General features: G+C 39.8%; 1 protein-coding gene across 3 annotated transcripts in view; it reads right to left on the bottom strand.

The window, feature by feature from the left end:
* The window catches only part of DOCK10 (dedicator of cytokinesis 10), a 288,822-nt gene that overhangs the window by 235,923 nt on the left and 30,898 nt on the right, over nucleotides 1–22,001 (bottom strand). The window lies entirely within an intron of this gene.

Genomic DNA, 22,001 nt, shown 5'->3' on the forward strand with positions numbered 1-22,001 from the left:
TTTAGAGGGTGCTATTAATAGTGATGCCAAGACATTAGGCATAAATAGGGGCTATGCACAGACAAAAACAGATGCACAGTCACCTTGGTAATAATTTCTAATGTGTATGATTGCTATGAAAATCAAATAAGGTAAAAAAAAAATCAGATAAGGTAATCCATGTGAAATCATTTCGGCGGGTGTTTGGTATAATAGTGTCAATAAGTGTTAGTAACATGAGCAGGACTTAAGGGTCGAGGGGTCCAGTTTGAACAGCATGACAACAAGTGCTGAGCAGCTTTCGACGCTGGTTCTTCATGGAGGTGGCTGGCTTGCAAGGATAGTAAATTTCAGGCTGGCAGGGGCTGTGGGCTCCAGACATCAGGCTGGAGGAGGGGTAGGAACAAGGTCTGAGGCTTCATTAGTCATGCTGACTGAGCTTAGGGGCAGGAGAAGGAAAGAAAAGAGTTCCAACTTAGCGTTCATGTGGCCTCCCAAGAACCAGATTTCCTCTATACCTGGGATCCCTAAATCCTCACTTCTACCTTCAAATTCTACTCCAACCCCTCAAAGGCCTATTTCCACATTTCCATCTAGATATTCTGTGCCCTGCCAAGTTCAACATTGCCTTTGGGCATTGTTTCTGAGTCACCTCTGCCTTGCAACTGTCCTGTTTTTTTTTTTTAATTTTATTTTTTATTTTATATCGGAGTATAGTTGATTCACAATGTGTTGGTTTCAGGAGTACAGCAAAGCGAATCAGTTATACATATACATATACCCATTCTATTTCAGATTCTTTTCCCATATAGGTTATTACAGAATGTTGAGTAGAGTTCCCCGCACTATACAGTAGGCCCTTGTTGATTATCTATTTTATATGTAGTAGTGGTTCTCTTGGTTTTAATGGCTGTGCCATTGTTCCTCAGACTTTGGGGTAATCTTTGCTGCCTCCTTCTTCACGGTCATCCACGTGCAACGGGCAACAAGTCCAGCTCACAGGCGCTGCTGACGGAGGACAGGAATCAGACAGCAGCCTGTGTTGGGAATACACGCGAAACCCAGGCGTGATGACGCAGGTGGCTAATCTCAAGAACAGTGAGCACGAGAATTGAAGTCCAGAATTCCCAGCAAGCCAAGGAGGACCAGAGTAGAATCCAGAAAGAGAGCCATTACCAGACATGCAATGTGATCCAAAGCCATGAGAGGATTTTAGATCTGGAGACAGATTCCCAGAGGCAAGATCGGGGTCCAAAAGAGAGTGGAGAACCCAAGGGGGCTCCAGAAGAGCAAGCGGGATGTGGGTGTGTAGGCTTGGGGATATGAACAACATTCTGCGGAACAAACACGTGTCTCTCCAGCTATCTCTTGTCTGTGTTTCCCCCAATATAGGTTCCAAAATCTGTGAAGGTCTGTACCCTCAGATCTCCCAGGGACTTGTGAACATAGTTGCATGTTTCAATTCCTAGAGCCACCCAACCCCAACTCTAGTTCTTATTACTTGCAATCTCATGGTATTCCAAGAGCCAGACACTGATGATTTAAAAATGGCAATCAAAAAATAAATGGCAATCTATTTCCAATTTCCAATTAGAGTTACATGTTACATGAGTTATAAGTTTTCTATGTATTTTCTTAATATTTTGCTTCTCTTACTGCTTGTCTGTGAGTCAGCACGAGCAGATGAATGAAAATGAATGAAAATGAATGAACAAGTGGTAAACGAACTTACTAAAATCATTCGGAAGCATCTGGTTTTACTTGGCTCAGCACCTTGGTGTTATTTGTATTATTGTTGTTTTTTTAAAATGTTTACTCACATCCTGCCTACATTCTCCCTAGCGTCAGAAGCAAGGACCATCTCTGTGCATTCATCTCTGTGCACTCGCCAGCATCTTTCTCCATCCATCACTCCCCTCCCCCTCTACTGGCTCCTTCCCCTCAGCAGCATGAAAGCTTCTCCCACATACTATATAAACAAACTAAAATAAAACCTCTTTCAACCCTGAAATTTCTACGGCTACCGCACTCTCTCGCCTTCCCACACAGGCTAACAACTGGAAAGCAGCATCTAAAGACCCTATTTCTTTCCTTCCTCTTTTCCCATTCATTCTTAACCCCCCCGGCACTCACTTCATTGAACTCTCTTCACCAAAGGGTCACCAGTCAGCCCAGCCATGTGATTTCTAGATGGAAAAAAGATTGTTGACATCCTTCAATGGACTTTTTCCCTTACAAAACTGTTCTTGAAGTATCACTCATAGCATGAAATTTCACATGCACACCTTCAAGGTTGCTTCTACATGGTTATCCCAGGGAGCAGGTTCAGCTTAATGGGGTGTTAATATGTCAACTTTCCTACCTCTCTCCCTCCTTTCCTTCCTAATAAGCATGGAAAGAAGAAAGGAAGGAAGGGAGGGAGGGAAGAAAGGAAAGGAAGAAGTTTTCTCCATTTAATGAACATTCACTAAAGGTGAGTCTGTGCCAGGTACTGTCCCAGGCTCAGGCGATAGAGCGGTGAACACGGACATGAGAGCTCTTGCCCCTCGGGGCTCACATTCTGATGTCAGTCTCAAATAAAATATGATTTCCTCTTAGGAAAAGCTTACCCGTAAATACCATAATGGTGTTTAGGATTCTCTAGCCTAAAATGAGCACTGCCTGGTATAATGTCCATAATTTCAGAGGAGAAAAATTAAGCCCAAAGAAGCAACTTTTCCCAGGTCTCCAACTTGATAGTTAAAACCTGACAATACTCAGCAGTAAATATTAGAATTTATTTTATTGCATGCCAAGTGCTTGGAAAAACTCAGCAATGGAGTGAAAGCTTTATTATGTGTGATGTAACAAGTTCCCTCTGATGGCTCTTCAGAACGCATCCTGCTTGGCGTCACAAGGTGCTGATGCAGTTACTGTTAAATTGGCAAATGACCTTAAATTAGAAAACTACGGTCTATCAAAGGGTAAGAAAATGTGGCTTTTCATATCATACAATTTATATGCAAAAATACTGCTGGCCCCAAGGAACTGATGCATGGTGAGTCTTCTGAAGCTACAAAAATTATGTCCTATTATTTATAAAAAAGTCCTGGGATCACTCAAGCTATACACACACACATACACACACACACACAATTACTAGCTTCACAGGTCATGCTTCAGTCTCATTGCTGCAGTTTCTAATGGTTCGTGGGTCTGGTTTCTAAAAACACAAGGAAAGAATCATGACCTCTGAGGAACTCTTAGTGTTTGGAAATATATATTCTGCTTATTACAGTCATGAATGGAATTGTGCTTTCCGTGTGCGGAACACCAAAAGGTAAATGCTTTAACAGGGCAAGAAACACCCCACTTTATTCCTCCTCTCTCTTCTTCATTCTTTATTTTGGTAAGAACGCTCAACATGAGCTCTACCCTTCTAATTAATGTTTAAGTGCACAGTACGGTATTGTTACCTATGGGCACAATGCAGTACAGCAAATCTTGAGAACCTACTCACCTTACAGAACTGAACTTCATACCCATTGATTAGCAACCCCTCTTTCCTCCTCCCCACTTAAAAAAAAAAAAAAAAACAGATGTATTTTTTAGAGTGACCAAGCCCACTTTTAAACTGTTTTGCTTTGAGCACTTCCTCTTCACAGCTCATGGAAAGTAATACCGCCAATTCTGCTAGGAGGCCAACAGAATTTCAACAGAGTCACCACATCTGGAGGGTGTCTTTGCCAAAAGTAGGGCAGGACGAAGGGTCTGGAATGTGAGTCCATGTGCCAGCCATGACCTCTCTGCATTTCCTTTAGAGAAGGGGGCTTCGGAACAATGCTCTAGCTGTTCCTAGAAAGAAAAGCAGTTACTAGAAAGTGATGTGTTAATTTGGCACTGAAGGAGTTAACCTACTGAACCGGTTTAGTGCTGTTTCCTGCCAGCAGTGGGGAGCCAAAGATTATTATGAGAAGTGGCATCTTATCAGCATTTTCATTTTTAAATTTTTTAAAAACTTTTTATTTTATATTGGAGTATAGTTGATTAACAATGTTGTGTTAGTTTCGGGTGTACGGCAAAGTGATTCAATTATACATATATATGTATCTATTCTTGTACAAATTCTTTTCCCGTTTAGGTTGTTACATAATATTGAGCAGAGTCCCCTGGGCTACACAACAGGACCTTGGTTGCCATCCATTTTAAATACGGCAGTGTGTACATGTCAACCCCAAACTCCCTAACTATCTCTTTCACCCACCCTTCCCGTCTGGTAACCATAAGTTCGTTCTCTAAGTCTGTGAGTCTTAACAGCATTTTTAAATGATTAGCTTTAAAGTTACTGGTTAACTAATAATAGTAGAAGTAATAATAGTAGTCCTTTCGGCAACCTTTCAGGGTATATGTATTTAGCAACAGGTATGCAGAAGGCAAGAGCAGGTGCTGGGGATGTTGGTAAGCCACGGGCAGGGCTTACCAGAGGTGTGCAACGGTATACAACAAAGCACCTAAAATCAAGTTGTATTCAAAGTATTGGGTTGGCCAAAAAGTTCATTCGGGTTTTTCTGTAACAAATGAAAACCCCGAATGAACTTTTTGGCCAACCCAATACTATGGAAGGTCAGAGAGGGGCAGTTAATTCGGCCAGGACAGTTAGATATGGTTTCTTTAGAGTCTAAAAGATTGAAGCGGCATTATGAAGTATGGTTAAATGACGTTTGGGAAGTAAAGTGCGGAAAAGGGTTTCAATCATGAACTGCTGTGCCCCTCTTGAAGGCATCCCACTTATGCAGACGGATGCACTTCTCAGCCTGAGGCTGAAATCACTTCCTATAAGCACTGCCCCCTGGTGTCCACTGTGAGAAGAGGCCTCAAGTGCAAACATTCGTCCTCCTTGCCCTATTGCTCTATAAGAATGACCAAAGTGTCATCCTCAGCATCGTTTCTTCAAGTTTCATCCCTAAGTGGTACAATGAATAAAGGTGAGCTCTGACCAGGAACTGCAATAATAAGAATAACGATAACCACACGCAAAGCTTTCTCAATGAGTTTACACAGAAATAAATCTGCTTCTTCTTAGGGCCCTTTATTGACAGACGTGAAAGAGAATTACTTCCATTTACTTCTTCGGCCTTAGTGGCTGAGATTTGGTCAACTGTTCAGCTCTCTTTAACTGGCGAGTAGACTGAGATACAGAAAGTGTTTTAGTGACTGCTTATCACAGTGTGACAACAGCTGGGCCATGCCTCAAGGAGTTGGTCATCGGCTTAGGCAGACAGAAAGATGCATCCCCATATGCAGAAGGAAAGGAATCAGTAGATAGCCTGTCATTACCCACAGCTCCCAGGAAGGGCCTAGAGTATTGTTAGATGCTGAGAACACACTGAAGAGCCGGTAAGAACAATATCAGTGCAGACTGCCCTGTGGTGGACAGGTAAGAACCCACGAATGAGCAGGGGAAGTTTTAGAAGGTGACAAATGGCATCTCTAATTAAGAATGGAAAGGAATTTCAGGAGGTTACAGTTACAGTTTGGAGTTGGAATTTGGAGTAAATATCCTCAAGGACAGTTTGAGCTTTCTGAGGGTGGGAGGTGGGCGTTTGTTCCTCCATTCCACCAGAAGATGGATCTTAGCAGCAGAATTATCTCTGGCAGTGCAACACTCTCAATTAGAATCAGAGTAAAGACACACAATCCTGAAGTCATGCTTTACTGGTTTTGTTGACTTCACGTTTAATCAAATGAACCTTGTGTTCAAAAAACACATATCCAAAGCACAGACACACTCTCCGTTTATTTTAGTTTCAAATAAAAGGTTTTATCTAAAAGCAGTCCTGTTCCAAATTTTATGGAGTGGCGTCAATGGTATTTCATTAGCATCCTTGATCCCTGATGACCTTCCTTCTCTGCTAAAACTACGAGAAATATTGTCTTTAAAGTTCTATGATATGCATTTATCCTGATAATATAAGGTCAATGACTTCCAAGCCACTTTGGGGAGAAAAGCCAGGTTTTTTCCTGTGAAATGTTCAAAGGCAACTAGAGACTTATATCTGCTCCTCAGGTTTAATCATAACAGAGCCCACTGTTAAGTTTGGTAAGTCTATGGAAAGTAAATATTAGAATGACAAAACCAAGCAGTTATTTGATAATCCTAAAACTGATGACAACTAACATTTCTTGAACATGTCTTATTCACTTAGCATTTTCTTATTTAATCTGTGATGTAAGCATATGATTATCTCTTGTAGTGGGTTTAATGTGGCGTTCAAAAAGATACATCCACATCCTAATCCCTGGAACTGGCAAATGTAACCTTATTTGGGAAAAGACTCTTCGCAGATGTAATTAAGTTAAGGATTTTAAGATGAGATCACCTTGGATTATCTGTGTGGGTCCTAAATCAACTGATAAGTGTCCTTATAAAAGACAGAAGAGGGGAAGACACAAAAAGAAGAGAAGGCAATGTGAAGATGGGTCAGGGATTGGAGTTTTTTTGCAGCCACAAGCCAAGGAATGCCTGCAGCCACCAGAAACTGAAAGAAGCAAGGAAAGATCTGCCCTGAGAACCTTCAGAGGGAGGACAGACCTGCTGACTACTAGATTTGCTGACTACTCCTGGCCTGTGAGAAATGTCTGGTGTTGTAAGCTGCCCGTTTGTGGTAATTGGTTATGGTAGCTCTGGGACACTAATGCATCCCTATTTTAAAGTTGAGAAACCTGAAGCTCAGAGAGGTCAAATAACTTCCCAGGGCCACATGGCTAGCATTAATATATGGTAGAGCCATGTTTGAACTTATCTTTCTGACTCAAAAGTCTGGGCTAAAAAAAAAAAAAAAAAAAACCAGGCCACAGGCCTGGTTTAACAGTCTAGAGAGCATTTGTTTTCCTAAGAAAAAACCAAGAATGACGAGAGTGTTGACGCAGAGTTTCAGGACAGCCTTTCCAGCAGCTTCCTGCCTTCAGAATCAATTGTTTGCATTAAAAGAGCCATTAGGGTCTGTTCATCAGCAATTCAGTCCACGTGTGGCCCTGCTTCCCGACTCAGGGATAAAGCTGCTCTACACTTGGCCCCCAAAGTAGCAATCCTGGCCTTGCTTTATTTCTCTAATCATATATATAATCATCTTTAAGCATGCTGGGCAATAATACAATGGAGAATGAACATTAAATTCAATCTATAAAGAGCCTGAAATCAATCAAGCCCTTCATGAAACTAATTTTAGAAAAGAGGTCATTAGATATATTAGAATCAGTTCAGAAGTGAATTGAGAAATGGGATCTCATGTTCTCTTTAGAAAAAACTGTTTTTCAAGAGATAGAATTATTACCTTACACCAGAGGAGGACAGCACCACAAAAAAACTACAAGTCTCTACTAGTCAAAGCAATGATTTTATGCTCCAAGGAGAATAGGCCACCATAGCTGTTCCCCCACATGGAGAACATCTAACAGCATTCCATTCTCCAAAGGCCACCAGGCCAGCTCTCAGTGACACAAGAACATGATTTCAATAACTGGTGAATTCAGTGGAGGAAAAAGTCTTTAAAACATGCAAAGGTCTGGCAATTCCAGCTGGACCTTTACTAGAGCAGTGCTGATTGAATATTAGTTACTCAGGTACCACCATCTTTATTTTTGCCAAATGGTTGAATCACCTGCTCATATACCTAACAAAACCCTTTGAATCAATGACTTAATTTCTTTCCATAAACTTATTTTAAATTGACCATTAACAGAATATTTGGCAATATCAGTTGCCAAAATTAGAATAAAGTAATTTTAAACTACAAGGGCAAAATTAAATAAATGTTCTGATTCAATTCTAGTTCAATACTGTTGCCTCCCGAAGTTTAAGTCCAAACCCACTACCTCTTTGTAAAAAGTGGTAGAACAGCAAATGTTAGACAGGTGGTAAGGAAAACAACACTAAACTGAGACTTTTTATCCTTGGTGTAATCAGAAGTATTGAAAGAGAATTAAAAAGAAAATACCGGGGAGAGAGCTTCAAGACGGTGGAGGAGTAAGATGTGGAGATCACCGTCCTCGCCACAAATACATCAAAAATACATCTACATGAGGAACTGCTCCTACAGAACACCTACTGAACGCTGGCAGAAGACCTCAGACCTCCCAAAAGGCAAGAAACTCCCCATGTACCTTGGTAGGGAAAAATAAAAAAGAAAAAACAGAGACAAAAGAATAGGGATGGGACCTGCATCTCTGGGAGGGAGCTGTGAAGGAGGAAAAGTTTCCACACACTAGGAAACCCCTTCACTGGCAGAGACAGGGGGGTGGGCGTGGGGGGGAAGCTTCAGAGGCATAGAGGAGAGCGCAGGAACAGGAGTACAGAGGGCAAAGCGGAGAGATGCCCGCACAGAGGATCGTTGCCGACCAGCAATCACCAGCCTGAGAGGCTTGACTGCTCACCCGCTGGGGCGGGCAGGGGCTGGGAGCTGAGGCTCGGGCTTCAGAGGTCAGACCCCAGGGAGAGGACTGGGGTTGGCTGCGTGAACACAGCCTGAAGGGGGCTAGTGCACCACAGCTAGCCGGGAGGGAGTCTGGGGAAAAGTCTGGAACTGCCTAAGAGGCAAGAGACCATTGTTTCGGGGTGCACGAGGAGAGGGGATTCAGAGCACCATCTAAAGGAGCTCCAGAGACAAGTGCTAGCCATGGCGAACAGCACAGACACCAGAGACAGCATGAAACCCTAAGGCTGCTGCTGCAGCCACCAAGAAGCCTGTGTGCGAGCACAGGTCACTCTCCACACCTCCCCTCCCTGGAGCCTGTGCAGCCCGCCACTGTCAGGGTCCCATGATCCAGGGACAACTTCCCGGGGAGAACACACGGTGTGCCTCAGGCTGATGCAATGTCATGCTGGCCTCTGCCGCCGCAGGCTTGCCCCACATTCCGTACCCCTCCCTCCCCCTGGCCTGAGTGAGCCGGAGCCCCCTAATCAGCTGCTACTTTAACCCCGTCCTGTCTGGGCAGGGAACAGATGCCCTCAGGTGACCTACACGAAGAGGCGGGTCCAAATCCAAAGCTGAACCCAGGAGCTGTGCGAACAAAGAAGAGAAAGGGAAATCTCTCCCAGCAGCCTCAGGAGCACCGGATTAAATCTACACAATCAAACTGATGTACCCTGCATCTGTGGAATACCTGAATACACAACAAATCATCCCAAAATTGAGGCAGTGGACTTTGGGAGTAACTGTAGAGTTGGGATTTGCTTTCTGTATCTAATTTGTTTCTGGTTTTATGTTTATCTTAGTTTAGTATTTAGAGCTTATTATCATTGATAGATTTGTTTATTGATTTGGTTCCCCTTTCTTTTTTTTTAATATACATTTTTTTTTTTCCTTTTTCTCCTTTTGTTAGTGTGTATGTGTATGCTTCTTTGTGTGATTTTATCTGTATAGCTTTGCTTTTACCATTTGTCCTAGGGTTCTGTCTGTCCATTTTTTTTTGTTTATTTATTTATTTTTTTAGTATAATTTTTAGTGCTTGTTATCATTGGTGGATTTGTTTTTTGGTTTGGTTGCTCTCTTCTTTCTTTCTTTTTTTTAAATTTTTAATAATATATTTTTTACTTTGTATTTTAATAACTTTGTTTTATTTTATTTTTCTATCTTTCTTTCTTTTTTTTTCTCCCTTTTCTTCTGAGCCATGTGGCTGACAGGGTCTTGGTGCTCCAGCCTGGTGTCAAGCCTGGGCCTCTGAGGTGGGAGAGCAGAGTTCAGGACATTGGTCCACCAGAGGCCTCCTGGCCCCATGTAATATCAAATGGCGGCAGCTCTCTCAGAGATCTCCACCTCAATGCAAAGACCAAGCTCCACTCAACAACCAGCAAGTTACAATGCTGGACACCCTATGCCAAACAACCAGCAAGACAGGAACACAACCCCACCCATTAGTAGAGAGGACGCCTAAAATCATAAGTTCACAGACACCCCAAAACACACCACTGTATGCGGTCCTGCCCACCAGAAAGACAAGATCCAACCTCATCCACCAGAATACAGGCACCAGTCCCCTCCACCAGGAAGCCTACACAACCCACTGAACCAACCTTACCCACTGGGGGCAGACACCAAAAACAACAGGAACTACAAACCTCCAGCCTGTGAAAAGAAGACCCCAACACAGTAAGTTAAGCAAAATGAGAAGACAGAGAAATACAGAGCAGATGAAGGATCAAGGTAAAAACCCACCAGACCAAACAAATGAAGAGGAAATAGGCAGTTTACCTGAAAAAGAATTCAGAGTAATGATAGTAAAGATGATCTAAAATCTTGGAAATAGAATGGAGAAAATACAAGAAACATTTAACAAGGAACTAAAAGAACTAAAGAGCATACAAACAATGATGAACAGCACAATAAGTGAAATTTAAAATTCTCTAGAAGGAATCAGTAGCAGAATAACTGAGGCAGAAGAACGGATAAGTGATCTGGAAGATAAAATAGTGGAAATAACTAAGGCAGAGCAGAATAAAGAAAAAAGAATGAGAAGAATTGAGGACAGTCTCAGAGACCTCTGGGACAACATTAAACGCACCAATATTTGAATTATAGGGGTCCGAGAAGAAGAAGAGGAAAAAAAAGGGACTGAGAAAATATTTGAAGAGATTATAGTTGAAAACTTCCCTAATATGGGAAAGGAAATAGTCAAGTCCAGGAAGCACAGAGAGTCCCATACAGGATAAATCCAAGGAGAAACATGCCAAGACACATATTAATCAAACTATCAAAAATTAAATACAAAGAAAAAATATTGAAAGCAGCAAGGGAAAAGCAACAAATAACATAAGAGAATCCCCATGAGGTTAACAGCTGATCTTTCGGCAGAAACTCTGCAAGCCAGAAGGGACTGGCAGGATATATTTAAAGTGATGAAAGAGAAAAACCTACAACCAAGATTATTCTACCCAGCAAGGATCTCATTCAGATTCAATGGAGAAATTAAAAGTTTTACAGATAAGCAAAAGCTAAGAGAATTAAGCACCACCAAACCAGCTTTACAACAAATGCTAAAGGAACTTCTCTAGTCAGGAAACACAAGAGAAGGAAAACACCGACAATAACAAACTCAAAACAATTAAGAAAATGGTAATAGGAACACACATATCAATAACTACCTTAAATGTAAATGGATTAAATGCTCCTACCAAAAGACATAGACTGGCTGAATGGATACAAAAACAAGACCCGCATATATGCTGTCTACAAGAGACACACTTCAGACCAAGGGACACATACAGACTGAAAGTGAGGGGACGGAAAAAGATATTCCGTGCAAATGGAAATCAAAAGAAAGCTGGAGTAGCAATTTTCATATCCGACAAAATAGACTTTAAAAAAAAGACTATTACAAGAGACAAAGAAGGACACTGCACAATGATCAAGGGATCAATCCAAGAAGAAGACATAACAATTGTAAATATTTATGCACCCAATATAGGAGCACCTCAATACATAAGGTAAATACTAACAGCCATAAAAGGGGAAATCGACAGTAACACAATCATAGTAGGAGACTTTAACACCCCACTTTCACCAATGGACAGATCATCCAAAATGAAAATAAATAAGGAAACAAAAGCTTTAAATGATACATTAAACATGATGGACTTAATTGATATTTATAGGACATTCCATCCAAAAACAACAAATCAAAAGAGGATATCAAAAAATACCTAGAAACAAATGACAATGAAAACACGATGACCCAAAACCTATGGGATGCAGTAAAAGCAGTTCTAAGAGAGAACTTTATAACAATACAATCTTACCTCAAGAAACAAGAAACATCTCAAATAAACAACCTAACCTTACACCTGAAGCAATTAGAGAAAGAAGAACAAAAGAAAAAACCCCAAAGTTAGCAGAAGGAAAGAAATCATAAAAACCAGATCAGAAATAAATGAAAAAGAAATGAAGGAAACAATAGCTAAGATCAATAAAACTAAAAGCTGGTGCTTTGAGGGGATAAACAAAATTGATAAACCACTAGCTAGACTCATCAAGAAAAAAGGGAGAAGACAGAAATCAATAGAATTAGAAATGAAAAAAGAGAAGTAACAACTGCAGAAATATAAAGGATCATGAGAGATTACTGCAAGCAACTATATGCCAATAAAATGGACAACCTGGAAGAAATGGACAAATTCTTAGAAAAGCACCACCTCCTGAGACTGAACGAGGGAGAAATACATAATATAAACAGACCAATCACAAGCACTGAAATTGAGACTGTGATTAAAAATCTTCCAACCAACAAAAGCCCAGGACCAGATGGCTTCACAGGCGAATTCTATCAAACATTTAGAGAAGAGCTAACACCTATCCTTCTCAAACTCTTTCAAAATATATCAGAGGAAGGAACATCCCTAAACTAATTCTACGTGACCACCATCACCCTGATTCCAAAACCAGACAAGGATGTCACAAAAAAAGAAAACTACAGACCAATATCACTGATGAAAATAAATGCAAAAATCCTCAACAAAATACTAGCAAACAGAATCCAACAGCACATGAAAAGGAACATGCACCATGATCAAGTGGGGTTTATCTCAGGAATGCAAAGATTCTTCAATATACGTAAATCAATCAATGTGATACACCATATTAACAAATTGAAGGAGAAAAACCGTATGATCATGTCAATGGATGCAGGAAAAACTTTTGACAAAATTCAATACCCCTTTATGATAAAAACTCTCCAGAAAGTAGGCATAGAGGGAACTTACCTCAACCGAATAAAGGCCATATATGACAAACCCACAGCCAACATCGTTCTCAATGGTGAAAAACTGAAACCATTTCCACTAAGATAAGGAGCAAGACAAGGTTGCCCACTCTCACCACTATTATTCAACATAGTTTTGGAAGTTTTATCCACAGCAGTCAGAGAAGAAAAAGAAATAAACAGAATCCAAATCAGAAAAGAAGTAAAACTGTCACTGTTTGCAGATGACATGATACTATACATAGAAAATCCCAAAGATGCTACCAGAAAACTACTAGAGCTAATCAATGAATTTGGTAAAGTAGCAGGATATAAAATTAATGCACAGAAATCTCTTACATTCCTATACACTAATGATGAAAAATCTGAAAGAGAAATTAAGGAAACACTCCCATTTACCATTGCAACAAAAAGAATAAAATACTTAGGAATAAACCTACCTAAGGAGACAAAAGACCTGTATGCAGGAAACTATAAGACACTGATGAAAGAAATTAAAGATGATACAAACAGATGGAGAGATATACCATATTCTTGGATCGGAAGAATCAACATTGTGAAAATGACTCTACTACCCAAAGCAATCTACAGATTCAATGCAATCCCTATCAAACTACCACTGGCATTTTTCACAGAACTAGAACAAAAAATTTCACAATTTGTATGGACACACAGAAGACCCCGAATAGCCAAAGCAATCTTGAGAAAGAAAAATGGAGCTGGAGGAATCAGGCTCCCTGACTTCAGACTATACTACAAAGCTACAGTAATCAAGACAGTTTGGTACTGGCACAAAAACAGAAATATAGATCAAGGGAACAGGATAGAAAGCCCAGAGATAAACCCACACACATATGGTCACCTTATCTTTGATAAAGGAGGCAACAATATACAATGGAGAAAAGACAGCCTCTTCAATAAGTGGTGCTGGGAAAACTGGACAGCTACATGTAAAAGAATGAAATTAGAACACTCCCTAACACCATACACAAAAATAAACTCAAAATGGATTAAAGACCTAAATGTAAGGCCAGACACTATAAAATTCTTAGAGTAAAACCTAGGCAGAACACTCTATGACATTCATCACAGCAAGATCCTTTTTGAACCATCTCCTAGAGAAATAGAAATAAAAACAAAACTAAACAAATGGGACCTGATGAAACTTGAAAGCTTTTGCACAGCAAAGGAAAACATAAACAAGACAAAAAGACAACCCTCAGAATGGGAGAAAATATTTGCAAATGAAGCAACTGACAAAGGATTAATCTCCAGAATTTACAAGCAGCTCATGCCGCTCAATATCAAAAAAAACAAAAACCCAATCCAAAAACGGGCAGAAAACCTAAATAGACATTTCTCCAAAGAAGATATACAGATTGCCAACAAACACATGAAAGGATGCTCAACATCACTTATCATTAGAGAAATGCAAATCAAAACTACAATGAGGTATCACCTCACACCAGTCAGAATGGCCATCATCAAAAAATCTACAAACAATAAATGCTGGAGAGGGTGTGGAGAAATGGGAACCCTCTTGCAGTGCTGGTGGGAATATAAATTGATACAGCCACTATGGAGAACAGTATGGAGGTTCCTTAAAAAACTAAAAATAGAACCATCATAGGACCCAGCAATCCCACTACTGGGCATATACCCTGAGAAAACTATAATGCAAAAAGTGTCATGTGCCACAATGTTCATTGCAGCTCTATTTACAATAACCAGGACATGGAAGCAACCTAAGTGACCACCTACAGATGAATGGATAAAGAAGATGTGGCACATATATACAGTGGAATATTACTCAGCCATAAAAAGAAATGAAATTGAGTTATTTGTAGTGAGGTGGATGGACCTAGATTCTGTCATACAGAGTGAAGTAAGTCAGAACGAGAAAAATAAATACCGTATACTAACACATATATATGGAATAAAAAAAAACAAAAAAGTTTCTGAAGAACCTAGGGGCAGGAGAGGAATAAAGACACAGACATAGAGAATGGACTTGAGGACACAGGGAAGGGGAAGGGGAAGGGTAAGCTGGGACGAAATGAGAGAGTGGCATGGACATATATACACTACCAAATGTAAAATAGATAGCTAGTGGGAAGCAGCCACATAGCACAGGGAGATCAGCTCGGTGCTTTGTGACCACCTAGAGGGGTGGGATAGGGAGAGTGGGAGGGAGGCGCAAGAGGGAGGAGATATGGGGATATATGTTTATGTATAGCTGATTCACTTTGTTATACAGCAGAAACTAACACCTCATTGTAAAGTAACTTCAATAAAGATGTCAAAAAAAAAAAAGAAAATACCTTTTTCACAGTATGATTCAATGTTATTTAAAGCTGTGTGGGAAACCACTTAAAATAATCTTGCGAATGATCACTGGTATGCATTTCACACCTTGGGATAGAGCACTAACATTTCGGGGTAGGGGGGATCGGTAAAGTAATTTTTCAAAACAGAACAAATACAATATATGTATACTTTAAATATTTGATTAGTGTGAAATCCATCTTCATTTTTCCCTATCTCTGCTTTATGGACTGTTTCTATCCTTTCCATTTACAGCAATCTTAGTTGCAGTGGCATGGGTTACTATAAAATTCCCTAGTGGTTTTTCTAACTGCAATTTTTCAGTCTTTCAGGTTAAGTTTACTAATTCACTCATATCACAGCTTTAGTTGAATCCTTTAAAACCTTCCTTAACTCCATTAGATGATTCAACTGAGTTGCAATCCACAAGGCCCTTGTTAATCCAGCTCTTATCTTCTAGGTAAATTAACAGTTTCTTAGCTACTTCTTAAATATTTAAGCACTGTCCCATTTATGTTTTTGCTCCTATCACTTTTCCCACTTAGACTCCCTCTGAATCCTTTCAGTCAAAATCCCACTTATTTTTTCCAAGACCAGCTCAAAAAGTAGATTTCCTGAGGCCCTGTGACCAAAGTTATTTCTCTCTTCTGCATGCCTTTCTATTCCTCCTGTTATGCCCATCACACACCTTCCAACATGAGTTATTTGAGGATATTTCCCAACTATTGATAGTTTAAATTTACATTTGGAAAGAGAAGCAACAAGGAAGGGATAGACCTGCTGCTTAGAGCTGAAGAAAAATACTGATAGATATCAAAGTTCATCTTTCATATTGCCTCTATCTTCTCAACATCAGTGATCTGTGCTTAAAAATGGTAAATGAACCTTGATAAGGAGAAAATGAAGCCCTCAACAATAGCTCTGAAGACCTAAACTTCAAGTCCATGAAATTACTTTGTGGTGTATTGAAAGAATTCACTCAACTTCCATCAGGGGCTCTGTGGATGTATGCACAGGCCAGAAGACTCGAGATGCACAAATGCATCACAAAATTCATAAAAGGAACGTGAGGTGCATTCTGCTATCCAACATCTTGTTTTATGTTTATTTCCAGCAAATTTCTAAAGTGGATATTAACAGGATGGTTTGTCAGCTCTTGGGAAAGGAAAAGGTGGTCATGAAGAGTCAATATAGATAGATCACTTACATCAAATTAGGTCACAATAATTTTGTTTCTTTTTACTTGGGCCTGAGATAGAATGATGGAATGAATCTTATAAAGGCATCTGACAAGACCTCGAAGATGTTTTTGTTGACATCCTGGAGCGTGGTTTCTAGCAGTGAGCATCACTGCTCTCTTAGCTCTGTTAAATTAGACACATGCACAAATGAAACATGTGACTAGGTCATGGGGCCAGTATTGTCGTAGATGACATGAAGTAGAAGCAGAAGTGATTAGTAGATGGACGTACCCAGAATCCAAAATGTTCCCACATGCAGGCTAAGTCTAAGAAGATGTACTTCAAAGAAGATTAAGAGATCTTGATTTAAATCTTTAAAAAATCACAATGATATAGAGATGTGATTTAACAACACAATCATGAAAAAGACTTGGGTATTAGTATGAACCAATATGTGGTGAAGAATGTAACGTTAAGTTGTATCAGCAGAAAAACAGTATTTAGAATCAAGGTGAAGGTAATCCTGGTTTTCTTAGCATTGATGAAACATTGAAAACTGCTCAGTTCTTGGTGACATGTAGGAAGGATACAAACAAACCAGGACTCATTAGAAGAGAGTGATGAAGACACTGAAAAAAACACGTATAAGGAAGTTCTGAAGATGATGATTAGCTTTGAAAAGATGTAACTATACCAGGTAAGAGAATTATTACCTAAAACTTAAAAATGGCCGTATAAAAAGAATTATGCCTAATTAAGGGTATGGCCGGTGATATGCATCCCATGCTTTCAGAAACTCTATTACCATCCAACTATTTTAGTAGTGGGGTGGGAAAAAAATAAAAGTAACTCTCCGTGTATAGCAAATACAATATGCTCAATACAACCCAAAGGAGTAGATTTAAAGCCACTGCTGGAAGTTCATAGAGATCAATTCTGACTCAATATAATAGAGAATATTCTAGAAATAAAAGCTGTACCAAAAATGAAATTAGCCATGTTGCCATTTATTCAACAACTATTTCTTGAGTGAAGACCCTTTGTCACACATGGTGATAGATCTTGGCTAGTTGACACTTGTTCTTCTGAGCCAGTTATTAAACCAATACCTTATGCTGACTTTATGAAAATATTCACGCTTTAAGAAGAGACATAAAAACATATTTATTAGCATTTATGGTTTTCAATAATCAAGCTATAATTTTTTTCTCAAAATTTTAGATATTTTCTGTAGGCTGACCAAAATTTCACCGGGTAACTACCTAAATTTCCTTAGAATTAGCAGTTATCATACCACTTCCTCTACCAAACTGTACAGAACTATTGTTATGTACCAAAGTTCATATCACAAAGCGAGTGGGATTGTGAAGAAAAACAAGACCAGCTCTCTAATCTTACAAATGAGGACTCTGAAGTACAAATGGGGTAAGTACCTTCTGTAAGCGACACAGAGATTATGAGAGCGCAGGTCCACTCAGTCCTACTCAGTATTCTAGCCAGTTCTCCACCAGCTGTCCATAATAGTCCACAGAAGTGGACCAGAACCCACTGACAACCACAAACACGCCGAATAAACACTATCGCCTCCTTCCATAGACTGTGTCTCATCTGCCATAATGCCTAAACAAAATGCATCAGTAAATTATGCATTTATCATGTTAAAATGAAGTCTCCACTGCTGGTAGATTTACTAAAAGATTCCAATGTTTTAACCTAAACGACTTCAACTTCACAGGATATTACAGGCCGGCAGCCAACCTTTCCAGACCAAGTTGTGAAGTGAGCATATGGCGCCCTCTAGGGAGAACTACTTGAAAAACCAGGTTGACTCCTAAGTAAGGGGTCACGGATGACTGAATTTAAAGAGTCTAGTTAAAATTTCATGTCCCCATAAGAATTTTTCAACTAAAATAAGGATTAGAATTTTAGCTAAGATGTAATATTCTATCCACCAAAATAAAACACCAATCATTGACTCAAAATATTGAAAACAGATGACATTAAGTTCTCTAGGAGTGAACCCCAGGCAGGGAGGCTGTTGGAACAATAAAATACTCTCAGCTGGATTTCTAAGTTAATAAAAATACTTGGGGAATTTCCCTCTTTGAGATTTCAAAAGCAAGAGTGTAAAATAGCCACAAAATACAAGTATTTGCTTCAACCAAATGGGAGATGACTTTTGCAATCATCCTTCTTGTGAAAGATGATTTACTCTGCTCCAGTGTATCCCTGCAAATCTCATTTCACTGGGTGGCCTTTGGTGAAGTTAGCAGAATGTTTGCAGAGAAGAAATATAGATGGAAGGGTGTGAAGGGAAAAAGGACAAAGGCAGGCCCTAGGGATTAAAAAAAAGGCTGAAAAACTATGTTCAGAATTTGCTTAAAAAGGAAAACTCTCTAACAGTAATGAATTCAAACTAGCCACTTAAAAAGACCTGCTACGAATTTTCATTTTGACTCAAGAGTTTGCTAGGGTTTTGCCCATACTTAATGATGCGGTCAATTCCTGCAAGCTGCTATGGACACGATTTCTGATAGATTGAGAAGGGTCTTTGTGTTGCCCTCTCCCCTCAGCTGAAGCATTAGATTCCTTTAACAGTGTATTAGTTAGCTGTTGCTGAGTAACAAACTACCCCAAAACTCAGCGGCTTAGGAAAAAAAAAGCAACCATTTTTTATTGCGAAGGAGCCTATTGGTTGACTAGGCAGTTCTTTTGGTATTGGCTGGGAATGCACCCATGGGTCTGCTGTCAGCCACAGGTCAGCCAGGCAGCTCTGAGAATCTCTGGGGTCTTGGCAGACTCCCATATTCTCTACTAAGTATCACCCTCCAGCAGCTAACCCAGGCATTTTCTCATTATGAAGGCAGAGGAATAAAAGAGGAAGCAGAGGCACTCAAGAGTTTGTTAAGCTTCTGTATGTGTGTTGTTTATCACTGTCTCATTGGCCAAAGCGAATCATGACACCAAGCCCAGAGGCAATGTGGGAAGGCACCCCCAAAGCACCCAGATAGAGGGAAGTGTGAAGAACCGGGGAGGTTAATTCAATCCATCTCCCAGGATAGGGCACAGAGTCTTCTAGGGTCCAACAAGAAGGAAGGCACACAAAGCAAACAGACAAAGGTCTCAATCACTGGTACACATATCTGACAGCAGTTTCTTTTGAAGAGTGGGATTTGAGAAAGGGAAGGAGGATCAAGAAAGCAAAAGAAAGAGTCAGAGAAAGAAGAAAGGGGATAATCAACTTTACTGCTTTCAACTGTACTGCTCCTCAAGACTGCCTGGAGGGCTTGCTGAAACACACATTGTAGGGCCTGGCCCCAGACTTGCTGAATTACGAGGTGATGGGTTGGGCCTGCTAACTTGCATTTCTAACAAGTTCCCAAGTGATGCTGATGTTACTGAGAGAAGAGGGATGAAGGGCACACACTGAGAACTACCACTATAGAAAGCCCAGGTGGGGCCAGGAAGGAGCTTCAGGTTCTTATTGGTTCCAAGATCAGTTCAGGCACTTCACCCTTTGGTTCAAGCCAGATAGTTCATACAATTTGGGAGGGTCAACACTGTTTAAGGATGAAAGGGTGTCAATGAGAAATATTGATTCAACCTTGAAAAAAGAATACAGAAAACAGATGTTTTTCTATAGGAGAGACATCAACTAATCCAGGATTAGAAACAGAACTAAATCCAAAAAAACTTTTCTTCCAAAGAAGTATTTAGCTTGTATGAAGCAGACCAGCTAATAAGTGATACAGCACAGTAACCACATATGGACCCATCATTGCACTGGTCTAAATCAAACCAATGGTGAATAAAGGCCTGATATCCTCTCAGCTGACACGTCAAATATTTTGAAGGAAAACACAGTGAAATATTTTAAGTCTCAGAAGTGAGCCTGACTGTGACTCACTCTGCCTGACAGCAGGACATGTCTTTTCTGATAACGTTAAATAGTGATGGAAAATACTGATATGATATCTATAATAGCATATGTGGATAGTCCAAGTTCTTTTCACAGCAAGCAAGTCTTGCCGAATGATCAGGTTCAAAGAAGATTTCACGCCAAAGAAGATTACTACAAAAACCAAAAAAGACGATGTCACAGTAGTTGCCAGAAAGGACTTACGGCTTTATATGGAAAGTGGAGAAGTCACAGGAAACATTTTCTTTCCTTGCTTCTGGGAAGAAAATTAAATAAAAGCATCATATCTGCCATACAAACAAACCTGCTGGAGGTATTCACACTAGAAGTTCTAGATTCTTAAAGGGATTCTCTTTCATTAGAGGAAAGAGGTTGGATAATCAAGTTAGCTTAAAAAACAAGTGAAAAACAAACTAACTTAGCTCTTATTAGAAATACTGTGATCAGTGTCACCAACCAACAAGAGTGCAAACAGAGGTCTTTAGTTATGACTTCAGTATATGTCTGACTTTCCTAATATAATAAAATTTTTATGATATAGTTTTTAAAATGAAATGCATTTATTCAATCCTGATCCTTAAAGAGTAAACAAAACAGAAGAGTCTCTGTCTTTTAGGAAAGAAATTCAGCCAAGTCCAGAGCTGGGTGGAGTTGAGTAAAAGGAAGACTCTGGGGCTTGGAGGAACATCTGGCTACTGGCACGGAGGCCACATCAGTATGCAAACTGCCACAGGCATTATAAACAGGCACCCAAAATGTTAGGCTCTGAAAGAAAGGTCTAGCTGCTCTCAGCTACAGCATGAGTGGAAGTATCTAGAGTCAACGGGGCCTGAGCTGCTCTTTGAGATGATCCCCACTGAGAACAGCCCGGTGGAGGAGCACACTCGATGCAGGTATGATCTGAATGGAAACTAGCTCAGGTGTACTCCCTGGGAGAAGAAAAACAAAGTGCCACCCAAATTCATTGAGGAGAGAGAACTTGAAAATGGCTTTACATGGTATTATTACTATCAGTAACAGTTCAATATTATATATGCCATGTCTCCAGATTTCTCAGAATGAGGCCCCACTCATCCAAACTTTGAAATCCATAGCAGGCAGGGGAAAAAAGTTCCCCTCTCATTGCACGAAGGGAAACTTGAGACCCAGACACTGACTTAACCGGCCAGAGGTTATACTAAAGGCTGAAGGTTCTCCACCTGGGTTAGACTCTACTCTGGACCAGACCATAATGGACAGTAATGAGATAGGATCCTTTCACACAAAGCAAAGGCTGGAAGTATCCTGAATCATCTCTGTGTTAAATAAGGAGCTCTGGAAAGTATTTGGAGGCATGCATGACAATTAGGGAGACTATATAAATCATCCAAGATATACTTCTTAAGTTCATTTTATTTCATTAATAATTTCATACTCAATTCCATCTGCTTTCACTTTATTTTCAAAGTAAAAAAGAGGAAGACAATTCCCAAATCCTTTAATCTACTTGTGTAGCAACATCTGTTTTCTAAGTTTTATACTCAGCTTTCAAAAAGTTACAGTGCCCATATAAGTTAGCTTTTCCATCATATAATCAAAAGAGATATTAAAAATAAAACTAGTATATACACCTCGTTAGAGTTGACAAGGCACTTACAGCTTACAAACCACATATCTCATTTGATGTCATAAATAATAATAATAGTAATAATGGTTAATAATTATGAACTTTGACTGTATAAAAATATGTTAAAAATAACTTGCTTTTTCTTTTCCTCTAAAATCAGGAACAAGACAAAAATGCCCACTCTTGCCACTTCCATTTAATATAGTTTTGGAAGTCCTAGCCATAGCAATCAGACAAGAAAAAGAAATAAAAGGCATGC

Source organism: Balaenoptera ricei, chromosome 7 (genome assembly GCF_028023285.1).
Source record: "Balaenoptera ricei isolate mBalRic1 chromosome 7, mBalRic1.hap2, whole genome shotgun sequence".
NCBI classification, from domain to species: domain Eukaryota; kingdom Metazoa; phylum Chordata; class Mammalia; order Artiodactyla; family Balaenopteridae; genus Balaenoptera; species Balaenoptera ricei.